The following is a 22,444-nucleotide window of genomic DNA, read 5'->3' on the forward strand; positions in this document are numbered from 1 at the left end:
CATAAGCCATAGGCCCAGGATTAAGCATGAAGAGTTGGGGGATCCAAAGAATGCAAACCTCCCAGGGAGAATATGCTGAGGTGATGGGATCTTTAAGGAGGAGGCACATTCCTTGTGTTTTATAAGCCTGTCCGGCTCCAGTTTTTTCCAGCAGCCTACAAGAATGCTGCAGAGTGTGAGAACAGGCTGAAGAGGTCTGGACAACATCACCAAAGGGCCGTTGTTACCCGGATATTTGGCCTGGGGATAAGTGGGCTCGAAGTGCCTGCATGACAGCACGTTGCATGGTGAAAAGTTAGTAGAAGTTTCTAGCCAGAGCTCTCTCTTACAGAGCGACCCTGACAAATGTGACTGGAACTCATGCAGGGCCAGGCTCTGCTCATGGAAAGGTGAGTCAGTTAAGAAACGTGAAGCCCTTGTGCTTGATTTTTATCACTGCTCAAGCGAGCAATGAATTTCAGACAGTCCACGAGGAAGAAGCTTGTTTGTGGGAAGATGAAACCACATAGATTATTGTTAAGCACTGTGACCAATACTCAGAAAATAAAAGCAATGGGATGGCATTAATACTTAGTATGGCACATCGTGGTGACCAGGTTTGGGTGTGGAAGAGAGTCATGAACCCTGGCCATGAAAATTGCCCTTCCCTTTACTTTCTCCTTAAAGAGATGTCTGTTCTTTTGCTCTCTCTCCGTCTATACTGACTCTGGTTGTTCAATTAGTTCATAGAAAGGATACTTCCAGAAGTAGAAATGACAAAAGAGTCCACAGTCATGCTGAAACATTCTTTTCAGAACCTCGAATCCTCATGGAAATGAGTAACTGTTGAACCCTGGGCTTCTGGTGTTCACAAATGCCAGGAATCAGATAGTTTCAAAAAAATGCATGTTCCATAAAGGGCCATTTCCCTTCCTCCCACCCATTAACAAAATAAATATTGTGATGTCAGTGTGGTTTGAAGGTATCTGACTGAGGGATGAATAGGGAACATTAGGGCACAGGCCCAGGGGGACTTATGGGGGCTGACTGGCACATATGAATGCATGGAGTGAGGTTGTTGAATTATTTCATAGCCAGAGCTATGTCATGTTACGGATATTTGTGGTAGCTCGTGTTTTACTCGACTGTTGTAACTAAATCGCATTCCTTTTTGCTTTTGTGAAGTCCTATCTTTATAGAGTTTCTAGAAAGGCAATAAGGGGAGTGGAGAGACATATATTTTGGAACTGGTCAAAGCTGAGGTTCCTACTTGGCTCTGCCACTTCTTAGCTAGGGAGTTATAGACCAGTCATTTCACTTTTCTAGATCTTACTTTTCTTGACAGTCCAATAGTGAAACATTACCTTTCTTAAGGGATTCTTGTGAGGAATAAAGGAAATAATGATAATTTGGTTAAGTGCCTAGAATACACCAGGCACTCAAAAATAGTGACTCTGAATTTTCAGTCAGAGAAGTGAAATGATATCGATGCTTCTGTGAAATCTCTCGATTACAGATACCCAACCATAAAGAAGGAGAGCTGCTCCTTATGATAACTGGTCATGAACAGCAAACATCACTGATTATAATTTCAACTTGTTAGTTTTTTCTAGGTGGACCTCTGACCATTCAGAGAGGGATGCAGAGAAAGAAAGCAGGAGTCTCTCAGTAAATAGACTTACAAGATCCAGAATCACTGATAGATAAATGACCGTTAAAAGAATTCTTGCGGACACAGGGTTAACCATCCTTAGGAGTGTAGTTGATCTGTTTCATGTTATCGCTTCCAGGTTTCTTCAACCCGGTGACTCAAAGTGGGCTGCCCTCTTAGCCTGGGAAATCCCTACTGCGGAAACTGGGGGGAAGGAGGCCCTTTGTGATTTTCTCAAAATGAATCACCAGTGATTACAGCCAATTCAATCTTGGATTCGTTCAACTATGTTACCTTGAAAAGTGGAAGCACCCTTGCCTTTCCCCTTTCCTTCCTTTGTTCACCAGCCAGCCACAAGTCCCTGGGCCCACCACACCCCTCACCTTTTACACAAAGACCTCCAGCTTGGAAGTTTCAGCAGCTTCCCTGGGGAGGAGCCTGCGGAAACCTCTCCGCTCCATTCCCACCCTCCAGGCTTTTCTGGCAGGTGCTAGTTGACTACGTTTTCCCTTGGTGCAGTGTTCATGTTTTGCGTTTCCTCTCTTTCAGTAACTCATGATGACTGAAGTAATAATAATTGTTCTGTGGAGTTAGCAAATGCCAGGGTGTGTAAAACTCATCCTCATGGTGATGAGACTCTGAGAGTTCTCTGTTAATTGTGTTAAAGGCAGAGCAAGCTCTTTGCACAAGCCTGACCAGGCTTTCATGCTGCCTAGAAAAGCAGAGAAGGGGATCCCTGGGTGGCGCAGCGGTTTGGCGCCTGCCTTTGGCCCAGGGCACGATCCTGGAGACCCGGGATCGAATCCCACGTCGGGCTCCCGGTGCATGGAGCCTGCTTCTCCCTCTGCCTATGTCTCTGCCTCTCTCTCTGTGTGTGTGACTATCATAAATAAATAAAAAAATTAAAAAAAAAAAAGCAGAGAAGAAGGTAGAAACAAACGAAGGTGTCTGTTGGGATTTTAGTAGGATAGGCTCCTACAGTGGTCTGTCTGGACTATGTGGGGATACGTCAGAGGGAAGAGGAGCTCCGAGCTTCCTTCCTCTCATTGCATCCTCCCTCTGTGCTTCCAGGGAGCAGACACAATTGTGCTTTGAAGTGGGCAAAGCTGATGCTGGGACCGAATTTTTAAATTCAGTCCTATGTGATCCGATTCAGCCAAAACCCCCCAAGCCCCAGCTCTGGATGGTGCAGAGCTGGGTTAGGTTCTATCCCTGCCCTCCTGTTCGTGGCGCTGGACACAGGACACAGATGTTACAAAACACCTGCCCCTTCCAAATGTCAGCCTGGTGCTCCAGAACACTGACTGAATGAATAAACACACCTCACCTTCACAAATTTTGCCATAAAACCATAGCAAGAGGATGGTCACTCACTACTTTTCTTTAAACCTCCTTTCTCTCTCTCTTTTCTGTTTCTCCTTTTACTTAGCCTCCCCCTAATCCCTGAAATCTTGGGTCTGTGTTAGTTGCATTGTTATAAATGTACATCCAAATAAATGCATACCCAAGTATATGTGTCTTCCATGTAGCACATACCCAGTGTGCCTCATATATTCCCAGCAGTGGGGGGACCACCCATGGGGAATCGTTGCCATATGCTGTGCCGCATGCAGGAACATGACAGAGATCTTCCAGAGGCTTTGCCATGGAGCTGGGGAGGAGGGAGGACATAAGTGGAGGGCCGGGGACTTCCCTGAAGATTCTGAGCTGAGATTCAAGTCATAAATGGGAGTTTGCTAGGGAGTCCTGGGAAAAGAGTGCTCCAGACGGAAGGAGCAGAGGGCTAAGCTTAAAATATTAGAGAAAGGAGCAAGTATGGTATGAGTACCTACTTCTGAGCCACATATAACTGTTTGTTTTCTACATGATTGGTTTGAGGGGGATATACCAGGAAGTGTGGTGCATGGTGTTGCTCTTGAATTGCTTGCAATCTAGTTAAACACACACACACACACACACACATACACACATGCACACATGCACACATGCATGCACGTACACACACCTACATGCATATATACAGGTATCCAGAGATAAGCACTCGAAGAGAGAGTATGATTAAGGAACAAAATAGCAGCACTGATAAGTTACTTACTGAGTTCAGAGGAGAAATTCTGTAGATAGCACTGGCTGAGAAAGACTTTGGAAAGTGAGGGACTTTGAGGAAGAGGGTAGAAATTGGAGATTGAAGGAAAGCGTTCTGGCAGGAGAAATAGGTCAAGAGGAGCGGCCATAGTGACAGGAACATACTGAACCTGTGTCCTCACTCCCTTCTGGACCAACAGTTGGCACAGCCTCTAATTCAGTTGGTTCTTAACTCAGTGCCACGAAGGAATGTTAAGGGGGTCTGTGACTCTCTGGACATTGCATGTAAATGTTTCTGTGAACTCATATGTGCATTTTTCAGGGGAGATTATTTCTAGTATCTTTTTTTAAAGATTTTCATATATTTATTTGAGTGGGAGAGTGAGCAAGAGAGAAAGAGAAGGAGCAGGAGGTGGGGCAGAGGGAGAGGGAGAAGCAGACTTCTCAATGAGCAGGGAGCCTGCCTTGGGGCTCCACCCCAGGATCTTGAGATCATGACCTGAGCCAACGGTAGCTGCTTAACTGACTGAGCTACCTAGGCGTCCCTATTTCTAGTTCTCATCAGATGCTCCAAAGAATATCTCAGAATTGCTTAGGAGCCTCTGCAAGCCTACTCTGACCTGCCTTCATTATCACAGGCGTCTCTGTTGTTTCTTTAAAATTCGCTTTTTTTTTTTTTTCATTACAAGGAGAATCCAGTTTTCATGAACCTGAAGAGAAACAAAATTTCTCAGAGTGATTAGATTAATTTGTGCAAGGTCACTCGGTGGAACCAGGCCTCCCTGGCAAGGTCAGACTGTGAGGCCCACCCAGGCTCTTAGCCATTCTGATATCCAACTCGCTCGGTCAGGATTCATAGGGTCAGCCTCACCTCCCCTCTCTTAGGGGATTCTTCTATTCTCAGCTTGTGAAACAACACTCTGAGTAGCTGGCCCTGGTCACTGACCTTGACTTGAGTGTTAATTTTCTCCTTTTGACACCTGATTTTACTAATCATCATACTCTACTTGATAAGAGCTGGGCCTTTGGAAACTTGGTAACCAAGCATGCTTTAAATACCTTCTGTACATCCCATCTTTTTAACGTGATATTTCACTACAACAGCTACATATGAACACTATGCTCATGAATAGCAGTATCAACATTTTAAAATCAATATTTACATGAATCTGGTTGCAAATGCACCACATATAATTTTCTAAATTAACTATTCTTTTTCTTTTTGTCATACAAAAGTAGGGAGAAGATTCTAACTACGCCCCATGTTCCCATCTCCTAATTTCATTTAGGATCTCGTGGCTGATTCTTTTTCCTCTTGGCCCCACTACTCACTGTTCCCACCTGGATTATTTTGAAGCAAATCCCACATATATAATTTCACCCTTAAATATTTCCGCATTATACAGGATTTAAAGTAGACTTTGTTATAAATAGCACAGGCCACTTGCCAGGTCATGGAAAAGTCTTGTGCTATATACAATAGCGTGTGAAAGAATTTTATATACAACTAGCAAGGCACTAGTTGCTTCTCTGGAACATTTCTGTTTGGTATTTCTGTAGGTTAAAAGGCTTTGATAGTGAAGGCTGTCATACTTTTGAGGATAATTTTTGCTGTGAGTTCTAGTGAAATCAGTTCAGTACAATTATGCATGTATAGTCCGTTGTGCCATAAAATATGTTTTTGAAAACATGAGTTGGTTCCAATTCCACTGATATATTGAGGAACACTTTGGACATAACTGCATTTCATGTTTGTTTATGCATGATTTCATCTCCAGGAAATAGGATATGAGGGCAGAAAACTGGCCCTTGTTGAAATTGGGCTGCATGGAAATAGACCTCTTACCTCCACACCTCCCTTCAAACATCCACCATATGCCTCAGCTCATCCCGGGTGTTATAAGCCACACCTACCTACATCTGGTGCTACACATTCTCTCCCATTTCAGATAGCCTGGCTTCTGCACTTCACAAATGGCCACAAGCTGCAACACTTTAAAGCCCACTTCCATAAGCAAATGCTCAGTCTTTTTCAAGGGAAAGCACAATATTTACTGCAGTACATATACATTTCTTAACCATTGAATGTGGGGAAGCTGTGTCACTGTTTTTACTAGATTGCTCGCCTTTTTTTTTCTTTAATGAATCCCGGACACATTTCTGAGTGTTGTGTGTCTCACCCAGGCACTATTAGCATTTTGGACTGGATAATTCTGTCCCCAGGGAGTGTCCTGTGCACTTCAGGATGTTTAGCAACATCCCTGGCCTTTTGCCACCACCTTCTCTTCACCACTGCCCACCAGTATGACAACCAAAAATGTTTGTAGACATAGCAATTGTCTCCTGAGGGGTGGGTCAAAAGTGTGTGAGATGTTGAGGTTTTATGAGTGATTGAGAATCACCTCTATAAGCCCATTTCCCTTGAACCCCATGGTATTTATATTACTTTGTGTAGCATGATAATTTGTAGGAATATATATGTCCCATCATAGGAGAAGTGACTGTCCATATGAAATGAGTGCCTCTAGATGATTACATAGGCTGAAAGTATTTACAGGCACTATTGTATTCCATTCACTTGGCGTGAAATTCACAATGTAAATTCCTTAACTTGAGAATCATTGACCTCTGACAACATCTTTGCTCTCAAAGTACATAGATCTTAAAACATACAGAATCTTATAACCAAAATAATATTAACATTAGCTATTATTTTTGGATATTCCTTAAGAACCAATCACTGTGCTTCAAGCATTATACTCAGGGTGATATTTAACCTTCACAAGATCACTGGGAACCACTGTCTGTCAGCCCCTTTTAATAGGAGAGTTCTCTGAAGGAAAACTGAGTCCTTGAGGAGCTGGTTGATTTGCCTGAGGGCAGCCATATAGCATGGGGATGAGAAGCATCAAGACACGGTACCTCTGACTCTGAAGTGTACATCCTCATGCCTCTGGAGCCTCCCTACTTAAGGATATCAACAACCTTTTTTTTTTTTAATTTTCATTTGAAAGAAAGAGAGAGAGAACATAAGCAGGAGGAGGGGCAGAGGGAGAGAGACAAGCAGACTCGCCATTGAGCACAGGGCCGACTTTGGGCTTAATCCCAGAACCCTGAGATCATGACCTGAGCCAAAGGCAGACACTTAACTGACTGAGCCACCCAGGTACTTCAGGAGATCAGTAGCTATTTACTGAACACCGACTCCTTTTACCAGGGTAGCGACTGTATATTGGTAACATAGCAAATAGCTAAAAAGCCAAATGCTCAAAGGAATGATCTCATATTACTACAATGAAGCCTTATGCTGACATTAAAAATAAGGTTGTAGAAGAAGAATTCTATGGGGAAACCTTCATTCTTTATTTACCCAACAGCGTATGTATCTATTTCTGCAAAGAAACGTAGTAGAAGGTGTTATAGGAAATCAGGAAGCACCACTATTATGTCTGCGCGCTAGGATTCCTGAGGATTGCTGGCCTCATCATTTTGCTGAACCATATTTATGAAATCTCCAGCCATGAACATGTATTATATGTATAATATGTAATATCTAAGGAAACACGCTTTTAAAGAGAAAACTGAGGCCTGAGATAGCACAAGAGATAATAAAAAGTGAACTAGACACTTAATGAGTTCAAGTTGGATTCAATTCTAGAATATAGAAAGGGTTTGCAGATGTGATTACAAAACCACTGTCAGCAATCTTAAAGAAATCAGAGACTGGGAGCAAGGCCAGGGAACTGGAGACGGGAATATGTTATTCCAGTTTTCAAAAATGAGAAAAATGTGCATTCTAAAAGCTAGAAGGCAATGGATATAGCATTCAGAACCCAATTATTTGACACAGCCTTTATGAACATTTAGGAAAGAGAGCTCAGCCACAGGCAGCAGGGAGCTTGCAGAGGTCTGGGTCATGCTGTCCGAACTTTATTTCCTCTTTCAATACTCTTTTTTAGGTAGACCAATAAAATACTGTGGATGGACATTGTGCACTTTAATTCCAGCAAGAGCATTTGAAAAACAGGTGTGTGCTTCTCCGGGTGGAAAGCATGGGCTAGATGATAAATTGATGAGTTGGATTCACAGCTAACTGAATTATTCATATTCATTACCAATGGATGCATATTGTCTGAGCAAGGAGGGTCCTGTGCTAAGCCTTCACACACACACTCTTGTCGCATGGGTGCCACTGCTATTCCCTTCTTTAGAGATGGAGAAACACAGGCTTAGAGAGGCCGTCATATTCTTGAAGACACACAGTATATAAATAGCAGAGTTGGGAAGGGTGCTTTTAACTATTACTTCATATTGCCTTCCTAGTGAGTAAGTAGGGCTTGAAGTGAGGGCTTTCACTGCAGGCCACAAGTCTTTTTCTCCTGCAATATATTGATCAGTGGAAAGAGAGAATAGAGCTCTTAGTTGTCAGACAGGAAGATGACATTCAGCTGGGGTTTTAGAACCCTGTCTTCACTACTGCTTCCTTGCCTTTGATTGTAGGAGTGGACTCTCCCACTTGGCAGGGCTGGGACAGAGTACCAGGGACATATGGGCATGAGCAGAAACCAAACTGCAGTCCTCTTTTCCCAAAAAGCATATTTGCTGAGGTCACCATGAAGTTCAGCCGTTTCTGCACTTTCCATGGACATTTTGCCTGAATAACAGAGGACTTTGGCCCATTTATTTCACTGGTTCTTTCAGTTGCAAAGAAATCTCTGGCCAAAAAACAAAGAAACAAAAAAATCCTTCTGGCTCAGAAAATGAAGAAGTTATCACTTGGCTAAACTTGTCCCAACAAATGGAAGTTAGAAGGAAAAAAGGGAAAGAGGGAAGGAGGGAGCATGAAGGAACAAAGAGAAGAAAAAGGGGGAAAGTGGAAAGGAAAGATAGAAAAAAGGAGAGCTCAGAACAAAGGAGAAAAGAAATGTCTTCCTTGCGAGATAATCCAATTTGTTTTTAAGGAAGTGGGGGTGGGGAAGGAGAGGGGTTACAATTTCCCCAGATGTTTGGACCCGGAAGCAGTGTAAAGGAGCAGCTCCCCCCTGGCCTGGCCCCTGGGAGGCAGTGAGTCTCAGTGGGGGCCTATGGCCTCTGTGGCCAAATCATACTGCACTCTCCACTTTCCGGGAGTCCCTAGCTTGCTGAGTCAGCAGAAGCCCTGGAGCAGAGGAGGGGGGTGGGATTCCACTGTTCCTCCTTTTCATTCTTCTGAAGGCCAACAGCAGAGTATGCTGGTGAAGGGTGATGTCCTGGAACAATCGAGGTCAGCTCTGATTAGGAAATTGGGACACAGTTCACAGATCCTTCCTGACTGCGGAGTTGAGTTTGTGGTGAGGTTTTTCTTAGCACATTTCTTATGAAACGTGCACAATGAGGATTTGGCCAGGAATAGAAGCTAGGGCTGCTGTTCTGCTGGGGGCTTAACTTTATTTTCTTCTCCATCAAGACTACCTCCTGGCATATTTGCATCAAAGGAATGTTCTGCGGTCCTTAGAAAGGAGGGGCTACAGAGCAATGGAACTTGGCAGGAAAAGACGGCTGGGGTGTATCTGTTACAGAAGCACAAGTGTGATAGGACACAATTAACTTCAATTATCTCTGGGTGGTAGAATTGCAGGTGATTTTTAAATTTTATCTTTTTTTGCCTTGTTATTTTTTTAATACTAATAATTAGAGCTAATGTGTGGGTGCCATTTCCTATGGGTGCCAAGTCAAATATTTCATAGGAATCATTTCATTGACCCCTTGCAAAGAGATCTGTGAAGTATGTACTATCATCATCCTCATTTTACTGATGACACAACAGAAGTCCCTGGCTTGAGGTTATGCAACCAGAAAACACCAGAAGACCGCATTCTAATCCATACCAAGGCCCATTCTCTTTAACACCATGTGACAATATTTTTTTTTCTGAAATCAATAAAACTGTTTCAATGAAAATGTATCTTGACCACTGGTTAAATCAAATTTTGAATATACTGCGGCTATTTAAAATGAATTGGTAGACAAATAATTAGGGATGATGAAGAATGTTCCTGATACTCTGTCCATTATCTGAGAACACAAGCATAGGCATCCTTCTATTATCTGTGTCTGTATGGAACTCTAGAAAACACAGAAGCATGTCTTCTAATAATGGTAACTGCCACTCTTTCAGTGTTGGGATGGGGATGATTTGAGACTCTTTGATTTTTAGTGTTTTCAGATTTTCTGTAAAAAAGGGTGACAGTCTCTCCCTCTGCCTTCCTGCTAGCCAGTGCAGCTGCCTGAACATCCTTTTGTGAGCTTCTTGAACAATGGCTTGTCATTCCCTTTTCTCCCCCCTGGGACTTGCCATTCTGAGTTTTAGCCTTCTTTGGTCAGGATCCGCTGGTACCGTAGAGACAAGGAACAGAATCCAGGGCATCTGAATAGTTGGCACAATACTGGAATATCAGCCTGCCTCCAAAGTTTCACTTCTCTGCTCTGTCTGCACCTTGGGGCAGCCCAGAGGCTAAAGCCTGGCTTGTCAAAAGGGGATTGTTGTTAGAGATAAAGACTCTAGACTCCCAGGGCTCAGGGTGCAGGTTGTGGCCATTGTAAAGGTAAAATTTCAAAATCATGTTCAAGTTTCTGCAAGGGTTTCCCCAAGAAGCAGCTGGAAAATGTCTCTTGAAAACAGGCCATGTCTCAGGCAAAGGGACTCATTGTAAGCCAGGTGTCTTGCCCTTACACATACTATGCCCTTTGCCTGCAATTCCATTGTTCATACAAGAGCTATTTATTAAGTGCCTACTATATGCAAAATACTGTTCTAGATGATTGGCAGTCAGAAGACAACAAAACTGACTCAATCCCTGTCCCTGTGATGCCTGACATTCTAGCCCCTTCTACCGTCTTGTTTGCTTAGAGAACACCTGATCATGTGTTAAGATAGAGTTGTAGGCCCACTCTTGGGACTTCCATTATCATCTAGGGGGAAAGGGGTTATGCACATTTTTCTCATATCCCATTATATTTTATTGGCACCCATTTTTCTATTACATAAATTATTATACACATGCTTGTTGATGTGTGATATAGTTATTTGTTTGTGTCTTTTTCTCAATGACCATGAGCTTGAGATATCTGAGTTAAAACCCAGTTTCCACCACTTACTTAGGTGTGGGACCCTGGGTCAGTTACTTAACAACACTGAGATCCCATATTTTCATCTGTATTAAAGAGATATTAATATGTAACCCAAGAGATTGCTGGAGTTTCCAAGAGAAGTGAAAACTTGCCTGTACCAAAACACACATGTCAATATTTATAGCATCTTTCTTCATAAGGATCAAAAACTGGAGACAAACCAAAATGTCTTTCAACTGATGAATGGATCATAAAACTGTGCTGCATTCATACTATAGAATACTATGCAACAATGTAAAGGAGTAAGTTGATAAACGAAGCAAGATGGATGAACATCAAGTACATTATGTTAAGTGAAAGAAGCCAGAATTATAAGACTACATACAGTATAATTTCATTTCTATAACATTCTGCAAAAGGCAAAACACAGGACAGAACAAAAAACAATTGTTGTGAAGGGATGAAGTGAGAGGACCATTTGGCTACAAATGGGTAAAAAGGAACTTTTTGAGATGAGAGACTCATCCTTATCTTTGTGCTTGTGGTTTAACTGTATTCATTGGTCCAAACTCATAGAACTGTATACACTGTAGACCTATGTCAGATGGATGGATGGATGGATGGATGGATGGAAGGAAGGAAGGAAGGAAGAAAGGTTGTACAACTTCAAACTTCACAAGATTTAATGCCTCCAAACCTTTTACCAATAGGAAATAGAAAGCAGTGAATAAATTCCTCTCCAGTTCACATGGCCTCCGAAAAGATGATTCCACAAGAATAACAGATCACACTTGAAACCAAGAGTTGGCCGACTTAGTAATGCACAATCATATTTGTTTTCACTCCTTCCTTGCTGCATCCCATTCCCCGCTCACTTCTGCTTTCTGGCACTGCACTTGCTAATAAAATAACACAAAGCTTTTGCCTCAGGCTGTGCTTTCAAAGAAACTTGGGCTAACGTGGTCATCAAGACAGTGTGGTACTGGCACAAAAACAGACACAGAGATCAATGGAACAGAATAGAGAATCCAGAAGTGGTCAACTTCATGGTCAACTAATATTCGACAGAGGAGGAAAGAACAGACTGGAAAAAAGACAGTCTCTTCAATAAATGGTGCTGGGAAAATTGGACATCCACATGCAGAAGAATGAAACTAGACCACTCTCTTTCACCATACACAAAGATAAACTCAAAATGGATGAAAGATCTAAATGTGAGACAAGATTCCATCAAAATCCTAGAGGAGAACGCAGGCAACACCCTTTTTGAACATGGCCACAGTAACTTCTTGCAAGATACATCCACGAAGGCAAGAGAAACAAAAGCAAAAATGAACTATTGGGACTTCATCTAGATAAGAAGCTTTTGCACAGCAAAAGATACAATCAACAAAACTAAAAGACAACCTACAGAAAGGAAGAAGATATTTGCAAATGACATATCAGATAAAGGACTAGTATCCAAGATCTATAAAGAACTTATTAAACTCAACACCAAAGAAACAAACAATCCAATCATAAAATGGGCAAAAGACATGAACAGAAATGTCACAGAGGATGACATAGACATGGCCAACATGCACATGAGAAAATGCTCCGCATCACTTGCCATCAGGGAAATACACATCAAAACCACAATGAGATACCACCTCACACCAGTGAGAATGGGGAAAATTAACAAGACAGGAAACCACAAATGTTGGAGAGGATGTGGAGAAAGGGGAACCCTCTTGCACTGTTGGTGGGAATGTGAACTGGTGCAGCCACTCTGGAAAACTGTGTGGAGGTTCCTCAAAGAGTTAAAAATAGATCTGCCCTATGTCCCAGCAGTTGCACTGCTGGGGATTTATCCCAAAGATACAGATGCAATGAAACGCCGGGACACCTGCACCCCGATGTTTCTAGCAGCAATGTCCACAATAGCCAAACTGGAAAGAGCCTCGGTGTCCATCGAAAGATGATAAAGAAGATGTGGTTTATATATACAATGGAATATTACTCAGTCATTAGAAATGACAAATACCCACCATTTGCTTCAACGTGGATGGAACTGGAGGGTATTATGCTGAGTGAAGGAAGTCAATCAGAGAAGGACAAACATTATATGGTCTCATTCATTTGGGGAATATAAAAAATAGTGAAAGAGAATAAAGGGGAAAGGAGAAAAAATGAGTGGGAAATATCAGAAGCGGAGACAGAACATGAGAGACTCCTAACTCGGGGAAACAAACTAGGGGTGGGGGAAGAGGAGGTGGGCAGGGGGTGGGGGTGACTGGGTGACGGGCACTGAGGGGGGCACTTGATGGGATGAGCACTGGGTGTTATTCCATATGTTGGCAAACTGAACACCAATAAAAGATAAATTTATATTAAAAAAAAAGAAACTTGGGCTAAGACACTGGGCTGTGTGACTAGGTTCTTGCCTGCAGAAATAATGTGGGCTGCTTTCTAGGCTTTCAATTTGGGGGCATACTCCCCCTTGTACTCCCTCCTCTGCTTCCTGTTAGCTGGAACCCCTACTACAACCCAGATTCAAATATGTAGAATTGAATTTGAATTCATATTCCACCCCCTAAGATACTGCAGAACAACAATAGGGAAGGAGCTTTGTTTCTTTGATGACTCTACGAGGAAGAGACCTTGCCACCCTAGATAGTTCGTGTCAGCACTATTAGATGAGAAAGAAAGAAAAATTGCTCAGTTCTTTAAACCACTGTATTTTGGGGGCCTCTTTGTTACAACAACCAAGACCTTGCCTTAACGAATATGGGACAAAATTGTGGTTTCTCAAGTAATCTCCACAATGGTGACTCTTCTAAACACATGGTGATCACATATCTTATCACTGAAATTGTGACACTTTTAAGGGTAAAGGAGGTGCTCTTTATTAATAGGATTTGGGATAATAGGAGTAAAATAGTCTTCATATTTGTAAGCAACTTTCAACCTCTTCTAAGAAAATAAGTGACATTTACTTGGTTTCGTAATTTCATTATTAGGAATGCAAGGAAGGATGGAGAGGGCGATAACATTGGTAGCATCTGTCCAGGTGGCTAGAGAGTTTTAGATCTTTGTCTAGAGAGTGCATATGGAATTTCCCTAGGGGATAGGGATGTGGCAATTGGCAGCCCGGCAGATCCATATACTTTGGAATCTTAGGTGAACCTAAAGTGATTTGGGAATATTTAATGAATATAAGGAACCAAGAATGTCTTCATTTGCATTTGAGTGGAGAAGAGCCTATAGGTGAATCTTAAAATTCACAAGCGGATGGATATGAGAAAATGGATATGAGGATGCCCATGATGCAGTCTCACGTTCTGGATCCAACGCCCCTAGGGCCCTTTGTAGACAATCTTTCAGACCTAGGGACCCCAGAGTATTGCATCAGGGACCAATTGACAAAGTGCTGTGTTTAGCTTGAAAGAAGGGTATTGTCCCTACAAGCCAGGACTTGACTAAACGAAAATGGCAGGAGATTCCAGAAGCCCCAGTACCCTATTGGGACCCACGGAGATGGCAGATCAGTAAACATCAGAGCTCAGTTCTATGCCTGTTTCTCCCTTGATGATTTCACGTATGCCCGTGGAGACATGTATTACTGGTTCGGTGAAATAGGTTTTCTTTTTAAGACACAAAACATTCAAAAATCAAGCCATCAAGTTGACATACAAAAAAAAAAAAAAAAAACAAAAAAAAAAAACAAACAAACAAAAAAAACCTGTGCGCTTAAAATGTTTTCCATCACTTGAAATGAGCAGAATGGTTTTCAGGCCTTTTTCATGAGGACTGACCCTTTATCCACACCATTTTTCTTCCACTGCAAACCCTGTTGCTGGGCATATTAAGATTATTATCAAACTAAAACCTGCATGCCACAATTTGACCCCCCAGTCCATTACTTTCTGCTCCATTTCATTTTCCAGGGTCTTCCCTATTGTTCCCTCGCTACAGGAGGCAATGTAGTGTGAGGTAGGCTCACATCTGGCTAGTTAAATTTCAAGCGGGCTGGTCGCCACAGAAAAGGTTATTTACAAAGCCACATTATTAAAGTTACAAAGGAGTAGTTGGAGAGAGAGGAAATGCTAGCATTTGGATACAAAAAAAAACTTTAAAACCATAATCTGCCAAATAAAACTGTTTCCTTGGAGCTGAGTAAATACTCTCCCAGGGATGGACCTGAGGAACAAGACAGCTGCATCTATTTATGGTTTCCCCTGTGTCTCCTTCTCTCCTCTGAGTCCAATCAGCTCTATGGAGAGCTGGGACAGTTCCTTTATAAAACCTCCCTACTCCCAGCAAGAGACAGAGGCAGTGCATGAGTGAAACCAAGAGCCAGCTGCCATTGAAATGTTCCGACCATCTGCTGCTTCCTTATTTTTCCCTACTCGGTACACATAAATGTTTTTCCTGATTCATCTGTTTGTAGGGAGCAGATGGGATGGTCATCACCGTATTCCCACTTACTGAACCTCCACTATGGTCTGAGCACCACACTAGTGACTTGATATGAATTATCTCATGGGATCCCCACAAGAAGACTTAAGAGTACGTTATTGTCCCATGTTCCTGATGGAGAAACTGAGGCCTGGGAAGTTTAAGAGATTGGCCAAAGGCCACATTGCTGAACCCCAAGCCTCTCTCTTTTGAAAGAAATTGGTACCACAGTGATAAAATTTCAGAGAAGTCGTGAAAAAGATGCGAGTATTTTTAGCACCTTTTCAATGCCCTCTTTTTCAAGCCAAGAGTAACACTCTGCTGCCCTTTCCCAAAGCTGTCAGGGGTCCCCAAACAGAAGTGGTATTTGCATTTGAATATGGGTCTTCTAGAAAACAAGACTGTGAAAGATCCAAAGAAATACACTCTAAACGCTGAATATTAGACCATGCTAGCTAGTAACAAAAAAAATCTTTGTAGATCAGGGGGCCTCCCCAAGGCTCCTTCGTGGACTCCAGGTAAATAGCTCCTACTGTGAAAATTTTAACAACTCTGGCTTTCAGCAGTGTCAAGTTCATACGCAAGGCTTTTCAAAACAAGCTACACATTAAGCTTTTCGATTCATTAAAACCAGAACAACAACAAAAATTCTTTAAGTCATTGCTATGATTCCATAATCTATCAAGGCGGGTGGGAGCCCAATTTATTCAGATCAAGAGAGTAGAAAGTTTCAGATCCCTGACTTCCTTACAATTAAGTGAACAAGGTGCTTGTTTTCTAGCAAATAAAAATGTGTTCTTTGGATACTCTTCTTCCTCAAGTTCCTGGGACATGCCTTCTTCAGTCTGCTGTTCCAAATCTAAAACATTCCAGTTGGCAGAAAAATAGACTGTTTTCTTGGAGGACAACTGTGAGTTGAGTTTGGACAATGATTGTTCTGCTTCCAGAAAGTCCCTGGGGGATTAAGGGGTGGGGGCAGAGAGAGGAAGGGGACTTGTAACTCAGCCAGGTGTTAGACACCTCCTCAGGGGTCCTCTTCTGCTAGTCCCCAGAATCCCAGGCCTGGAACAGACCCCACTGACTTTTTCCAAAGTTTGGGCTTTATTAGAAAGGCAGAGCCAAGGGATTTTTCCATGAACAGTTCTTCACCCCAGAGGTGAAGAATTCTGGATCTGACCTCCAGGTACAAGTGAACTTGCATATACCAACCTCTAAGACATGGTGTTGACTATAAAGCATTTGGTTGTTTTTCTTTCCATAGGCTTTTCTCATTTCCAGGAAGTGAGCTTGAATAAGAGGAGCATTTGGGATGTTATTTGGCTTAGAAGCAGGTTTATAGAAAAGAATGTCACCCTAAGGCTTTTCTGTGATAGGTAAAATTTTCTCCTCTGCTAAATGAATAATTAATGTTGTTTTAATATGGAACTGGCCCTTAATTTAGACAATTTATATGCATGAATGCCCACCCCTTCTTTCTCTCAAAGCAAATGGATTCTTTTAACCTACTAAGAGGACCCAGCCTAAAATAAGTAAACATTTGGGTGGTCTGTTGATATTCACAGAGCACATTTGAAATTAACTAATTTGCCTTCTATGAGAAACAGACTTTAATGCTGTTCAAAGAGCTGGAGCTTTGAAATTAAGTAGCACAAGTTGTCTTTGTATATCCTCTGACTTGCTTAGGTTGTTGTTTTAATGGCAGCATTTACTAATGAAGAGAAGGAGGTTGCCAGAGCTAGGGACAGAAGGCCAGGATGGGCCTCTTGTGGAAAGTGAATTTCAAACACCAGGAGTAAATAGGCAAACTGACCATATATTTGACTCCAGAGTCTTAACACAGTTATTTTCTGTCTCTCTTTCCCCCTGACTTGGTGTTGCTCCATCTCTGACACAGGAGGCTGCCTCTAGGCTGCGCCTGGGGCTCTTTCAAGTTGGGTTCAGCTAGAGAGTGACACTGACAAGGAAATCAGAGGGCAGGAGAGAAGTCACAGTGTTTGAGCCTCTCTCCCTTACTGTGTTGTCATCTCCCCTCTTAGCAGTGACTAAGGCTGCCCCTTATCTCTTCAGCCCAAGGGATGGTTGTCTTAGCTTGGGCTGCTCTCACAATTACCATAGACTGGGTGGCCTAACCATCCTAAACAATAAATTTATTTTCCCACAGTTCTGGAGGTTGGGAAGTCCAAAATCAAGGTGCTGGCAGATCTGGTATCTGGTGAAGGGAACACTTCCTGGCTTGCAGATGGACCTTTCTTTGTGTCCTCATAGGATGGAGGGCAGAGAAACAAGCCATTCTGTCTCCTCTTAGGCACTAATCTTGTTCATGAAAGCTCCACCATCATGACCTAATTACCTTCCACAAGCCTTTTCTCCTAATGCCATTACTGGGAGTTAAGAGTTTTAACATGAATTTTGGAGCATCCAACATTCAGTCCATAAGAATGGTCATGAGGACCTAGGTTCGCTAGTCTTTTAGTGGCTTGCCACCTCTTGTTTCTCTGCATTCACACCTTCCTTCATGAACACCTTATCATTACAAGGAGTGGGAGGCGGGGTGTACATCCTTTGGATCCTGATAAACCACACAACTGGCTCTTCCTTGATAAGCCTAAGAAATATTAGGAATTGGTCTCCTTTCGGTGCTCCCAGAGTTAGATCAGTAGTAATCGCAGTGGGAGCCAAGGCTTACTGAGGGCTTTCCATGTCCCCACAGACACCTAGGAAGTGATGTCTGAACATATTTCTCAAAGTAATAGGCTGCAAGGAGCGGAAACCATTTATAGAGTATTTACAGCTAAAGTCTATTGAAGTCCAAAGAAAGTGATCCTTTAAAAGTATTACTAAATATTTTATTAATACTGAATATTAATAAAAATATTAAATAATCCTTTAAGGGTACTGGATAAATGTGAACAAGAAGACTTGGCAAAAATCCCTTTTTGCTTAATACTTGTTAAATATAATTTTTATGAGATCAAAAGACTTATCTATCTTTCTTCCTCTCCTAACTTCTCTTTCAGGAATCCACAGGCACACAAAATGATATCGCCATCCCACCATCTGTCATGCACAGGACAAGAGAACCTTGGTTATACTCCTTGGGGACTAGTGATGTGAGGAGGAATTTCCATACTCCCAGGGAGACTCTCTGGGTTACTTTGGGTTTTCACCATCTTAAGATTGGTTCTTTGTCACTAATACCTTTGCTAATAAGCTTCCTCTCTCTGGGCTTCTCTCTATGCTAAAATGTAAATTTCTTCAAATATATGTATTCTGCTACAAGGAAGAGAAAATGAAAGAAGTTAGGACAGGGTTGGGACAGGGGTGGAGGAGGGTTGGTGTTTTATGTCATGCATGATGTCTTTGCTCTTCTTTTCTTTTACCAAAAATAACTCTCCAAATTCCAAGTTCTGGCAAGTTTTGGGGTTGTTGGGCATTGGTTGCATAGTGCTGTTGTTGATACTAGTAGTGCGTGTATGTTTGTGTGAGTATTTACACCTCTTGTCTGATGCTTGATTTCTCAAAGTCAACTAAAATTAGGTATAATGTTTTTTTCCACTAGTCTTTAGGAAGACTATAGTCTATCACAGATGCTATGCTTTCCCATCTGGGGTATGTATACTCCTGATGATACACCGAGCTCACCAAGAATAAGCAAAGTCAAGATAAATGTGAAACATTTCTACATGTGAGACAAATTATGATCAAATTAAAAGGAAATACATCATGAATAAGAAGGCAGACTTCCCATGGATTTCCAAAATCAGATGGGAGGTGTTACATGTTGCTTTTTCAGTAACTGTAAGGAATGCTCCTGGGTTTCCAGGAATGATGGCAATAGTAATAGCTAACATTTATCGTGTCAACTTCATCTAATCTAATCATCACAACAGTCCTGTGAGCTACCTGTTATGACTTCCATTTCACAGATGAGGACACTGAGGCTCAGGGAATTGGATAACTTACCCAAGGACACACTAGTAAGTGGTAGAGTACTGATGAAAAATTACTCTGCTGATGCAGTTTTTCAAAATTTTAATTATGTAGTCCTGTATACTCATTAATTTTTTTAAAAAAATCATGGGGCACCTGGGTGGCACAGTAAACTAATGCATCCAACTCTTGGTTTCAGCTCAGGGATGATATTAGGATCATGAGATTGAGCCCCCCATCAGGTTTCATGTTCAGTGGGGAGTCTGCTTGAGGATTTTGTCTCCCTCCCCTTCTGCCATCCAGCCCCCTTGCTCTTTCTCACTCTCAAATAAATAAATACATCTTTTAAAAAAAATCAAACCATACAGTATTATAGAAAAATATAAAAAGAAGAAATCTTCACTCTTCTTCAACATTTTTTCTTTTGTTTTAATTTCTTTCTAGTGTATTATCCTGACAGTGACCTCCATGGACCTTGAATAAGATCTTCAAAGCAGACTTTTAATCTCTATGCTGTGTAGCTATATTGTTGGGAAAGCTGAGAAGCACTGATATAAATTTTGCCAAGAGAACAATCCGCCCCATATCTAATTTAGACCCTCTTTAAATCAAATTCTTATTAGGTGCATCTGTTTAATCCCTTTGTCAGAGTAGACTTCTTTAAAAGTTAGAAATATAACACTCTAAAATATATAGTGGGGATATGTCAAGGATTTCTCTAATTTAGTAACAAGAGACAAAGCTGATTAAAAGGAGGATATAAGAAACATATATATTTATTCGATTAAAAAATGTTGGAACAAGATTGCAAATGTAGATACAAAACTGACTAATCTCCTTCAGGGCAATAAAACCATAGCTTACAGGGTTATCTTTTCTTCTAGACAAACATTATTTGCATCTCTAGAGAACAAAAACTGTTCTCAACTTATCAGTTTTCTACCAGATGATATCTAATTTTACAGAGTCTAAACCCTAATTAGTAGTCACTTTTAACACAAGTTTACCTTCCTTTAGAACAGCTATCCAATAGAACCTTCTGCAGTGATGGAAATGCTCTTTATATATGGCAGCCACTAACCTCTTATAGCCATTGAGCACCTGAAATGTGGGTTAGAAGAACTGAAGAACTTTTAAATTTTAGTTATTTTTTTATTGAAGTATAGTTGGCACAAAATATTATATGTTTAAGGTATACAATATTTTGATTCAACAATTCTATACATTACACGGTGCTCACAATAAGTGTAGTCCCCATCTGTTGTCATATAATATTATTACAGTATTACTGACTATAGTCCCTATGCAGTACTTTTCAATTCTGTGTCTTATTTATTTTATAACTGGAAATTTGTACATTTTTATTATCTTTTTTGCCTATCTCTGCACCTGCCTACTCTCTGGCAATTGCCAGTTTATTCTCTGTATTTAAGACTGTTTGGGGTTTTTTTTTTGTTTCTTTATTCATTTGTTTTGTGTTTTAGATTCCACACTTAAGTGAAATCATACAGTATCTTTCGCCAACTTATTTCACTTAGTATAATACTCTCTAGATCCATCTGTGTTGTTACAAATGGTAAATTCTCATTCTTTTTTATGGTTGAGTAAGATTCCAATGTGTGTATGTCTGTGTATAATACATATACATATCTTCTTTATCCATTCCTCTTTGATGGACACTTGGGTGCTGTCATATCTTGGCTATTGTAAATAATGCTGCAATAAACATAAAGGTGCATATAGGTTTTCAAATTAGTGTTTTTATTTCCTTTGGATGAATACCCAGCAGGGAAATTACTAGATTATATGGTATTTCTATTTTTAATTTTTTGTAGAAACTCCACACTGTTTTTCACAGTAGTTACACCATTTAACATTCCCACCAACAGTGCATAAGGGTTCCTTTTTCTCTGCATTTTGCCAACATTTGCTCTTTCTTTTCCTTTTGATACTAGCGATTCTGATGGGTCTGAGTCGATATCTCATTGTGGTTTTATTTTGTATTTCTCTGATGATTAATGATGGTGAAGATCTTTTCATGAGTTTGTTTGCCATCTGTATGTCTTCTTTGCAAAATGTCTATTCAGGTCCTCTGCCTATTTTTAAAATTAGGAGGTTTTTTTGTGTTGTTTTGTTTTGTTTTTTTATTTTTTGTTTTTGTGCATGTGTGTTAAGTCTTTATATATTTTGGATATTAACCCTTTATTGTATCTACCATTTGCAAATATTTTCTTCCATTCATTAGGTTGCCTTTTTGTTTTTGTTGATGATTTCCTTCACTGTACAAAAGCTTTTTGTTTAATTTTTATTCAGATTTAACTTTAAAGGACCATATGTGGCTAATGGCAACTATATTAGAGTAGCTCTGGAGCATCAAATGACCCTTAGGGGGCTAATTAGAACAGTTAGTAATGACTCTGAAAGGGCTCATAGTAATCTTTTTGCCTTATTTCCAAGTTTGGGGGCATTTTTCTAACACTTTTGTTTCTCCTACTCTTCCCTCCATTAACCTTTATTTTTCTTTCTTTGCTGTGAGGAGCAGGAAGGGACTGGTCTGTTTACAGAGTTTTGCCCCCAGTGGCTCCCATCCAGCTCTCGGATCAGACTGCTGGCCCCTTTGAGAACTGAGGACGCAGTCCCTGGGTACCACAGATAGACTGGACATCCACACAGCTGTGGCCTGAGAGAGGTGACATGTTCTCCTGCAGAGCTGAGGAATAAATGTCACGAGAAAAGCCCTTGGAAATGGTTCTCACTCCCTTTCTTCATTGCAGACAGCCAAGGATGAACTGTTCTTAAATGCCAAACTTTTGTATTCTTAATGGTTGGAAAAGGCTTCTGATAAGGAGATTCTAGGGTAGAAGGGTAAATAGGTTTTAATTGGTTATCACTGAAGTTCCCAAAGAGATCTCTCATAAAGGAAGTAGACTGATGTGACCTTAAAAATTTATGTTGTCTTTATGATAAGATGAGGCATGAACAATTTGTGTTGATTTCTTTTGGAAAAGCTATTTATGACGTGATAGAGATTTTAAAAAGCGGTGGGGGAGGGGGGGCTCACTAATCCCTTGTATACCTTACTCAGACAGATAAGTTGACTGTATCATAGAAAAAATTACTGCTTATATGTTTCTGGCTGTATCAGCCCACTTTTACCTCTCTTAAATTAAAAGCCACTCAGTGATAAATCCTAAGGACTTTAAAAATCCATAGATGGAGTTAATGCCTCCAAAGCATCAGAATCTAAGCAGT

The 22,444-nt window shown here is 41.1% G+C and overlaps 1 long non-coding RNA gene across 8 annotated transcripts in view; it reads left to right on the forward strand.

The window, feature by feature from the left end:
• LOC140610040 (uncharacterized) overlaps nucleotides 1-5,887 on the forward strand; it is a 235,537-nt gene extending 229,650 nt beyond the window's left edge. For 7 of the 8 annotated variants that reach the window (XR_012011817.1, XR_012011820.1, XR_012011816.1 and 4 more), the window contains one exon: nucleotides 1,770-5,887. This is a non-coding gene — a long non-coding RNA (uncharacterized lncRNA). Of the gene's footprint in view, nucleotides 1-331; nucleotides 390-1,769 lie in introns of all 8 variants that reach the window. The other variant, XR_012011819.1, reaches the window with a different exon arrangement.
• Nucleotides 5,888-22,444: the final 16,557 nt, after the last annotated feature.

This window comes from Canis lupus, chromosome 19, assembly GCF_048164855.1.
Source record: "Canis lupus baileyi chromosome 19, mCanLup2.hap1, whole genome shotgun sequence".
In the NCBI taxonomy this organism is placed as follows: domain Eukaryota; kingdom Metazoa; phylum Chordata; class Mammalia; order Carnivora; family Canidae; genus Canis; species Canis lupus.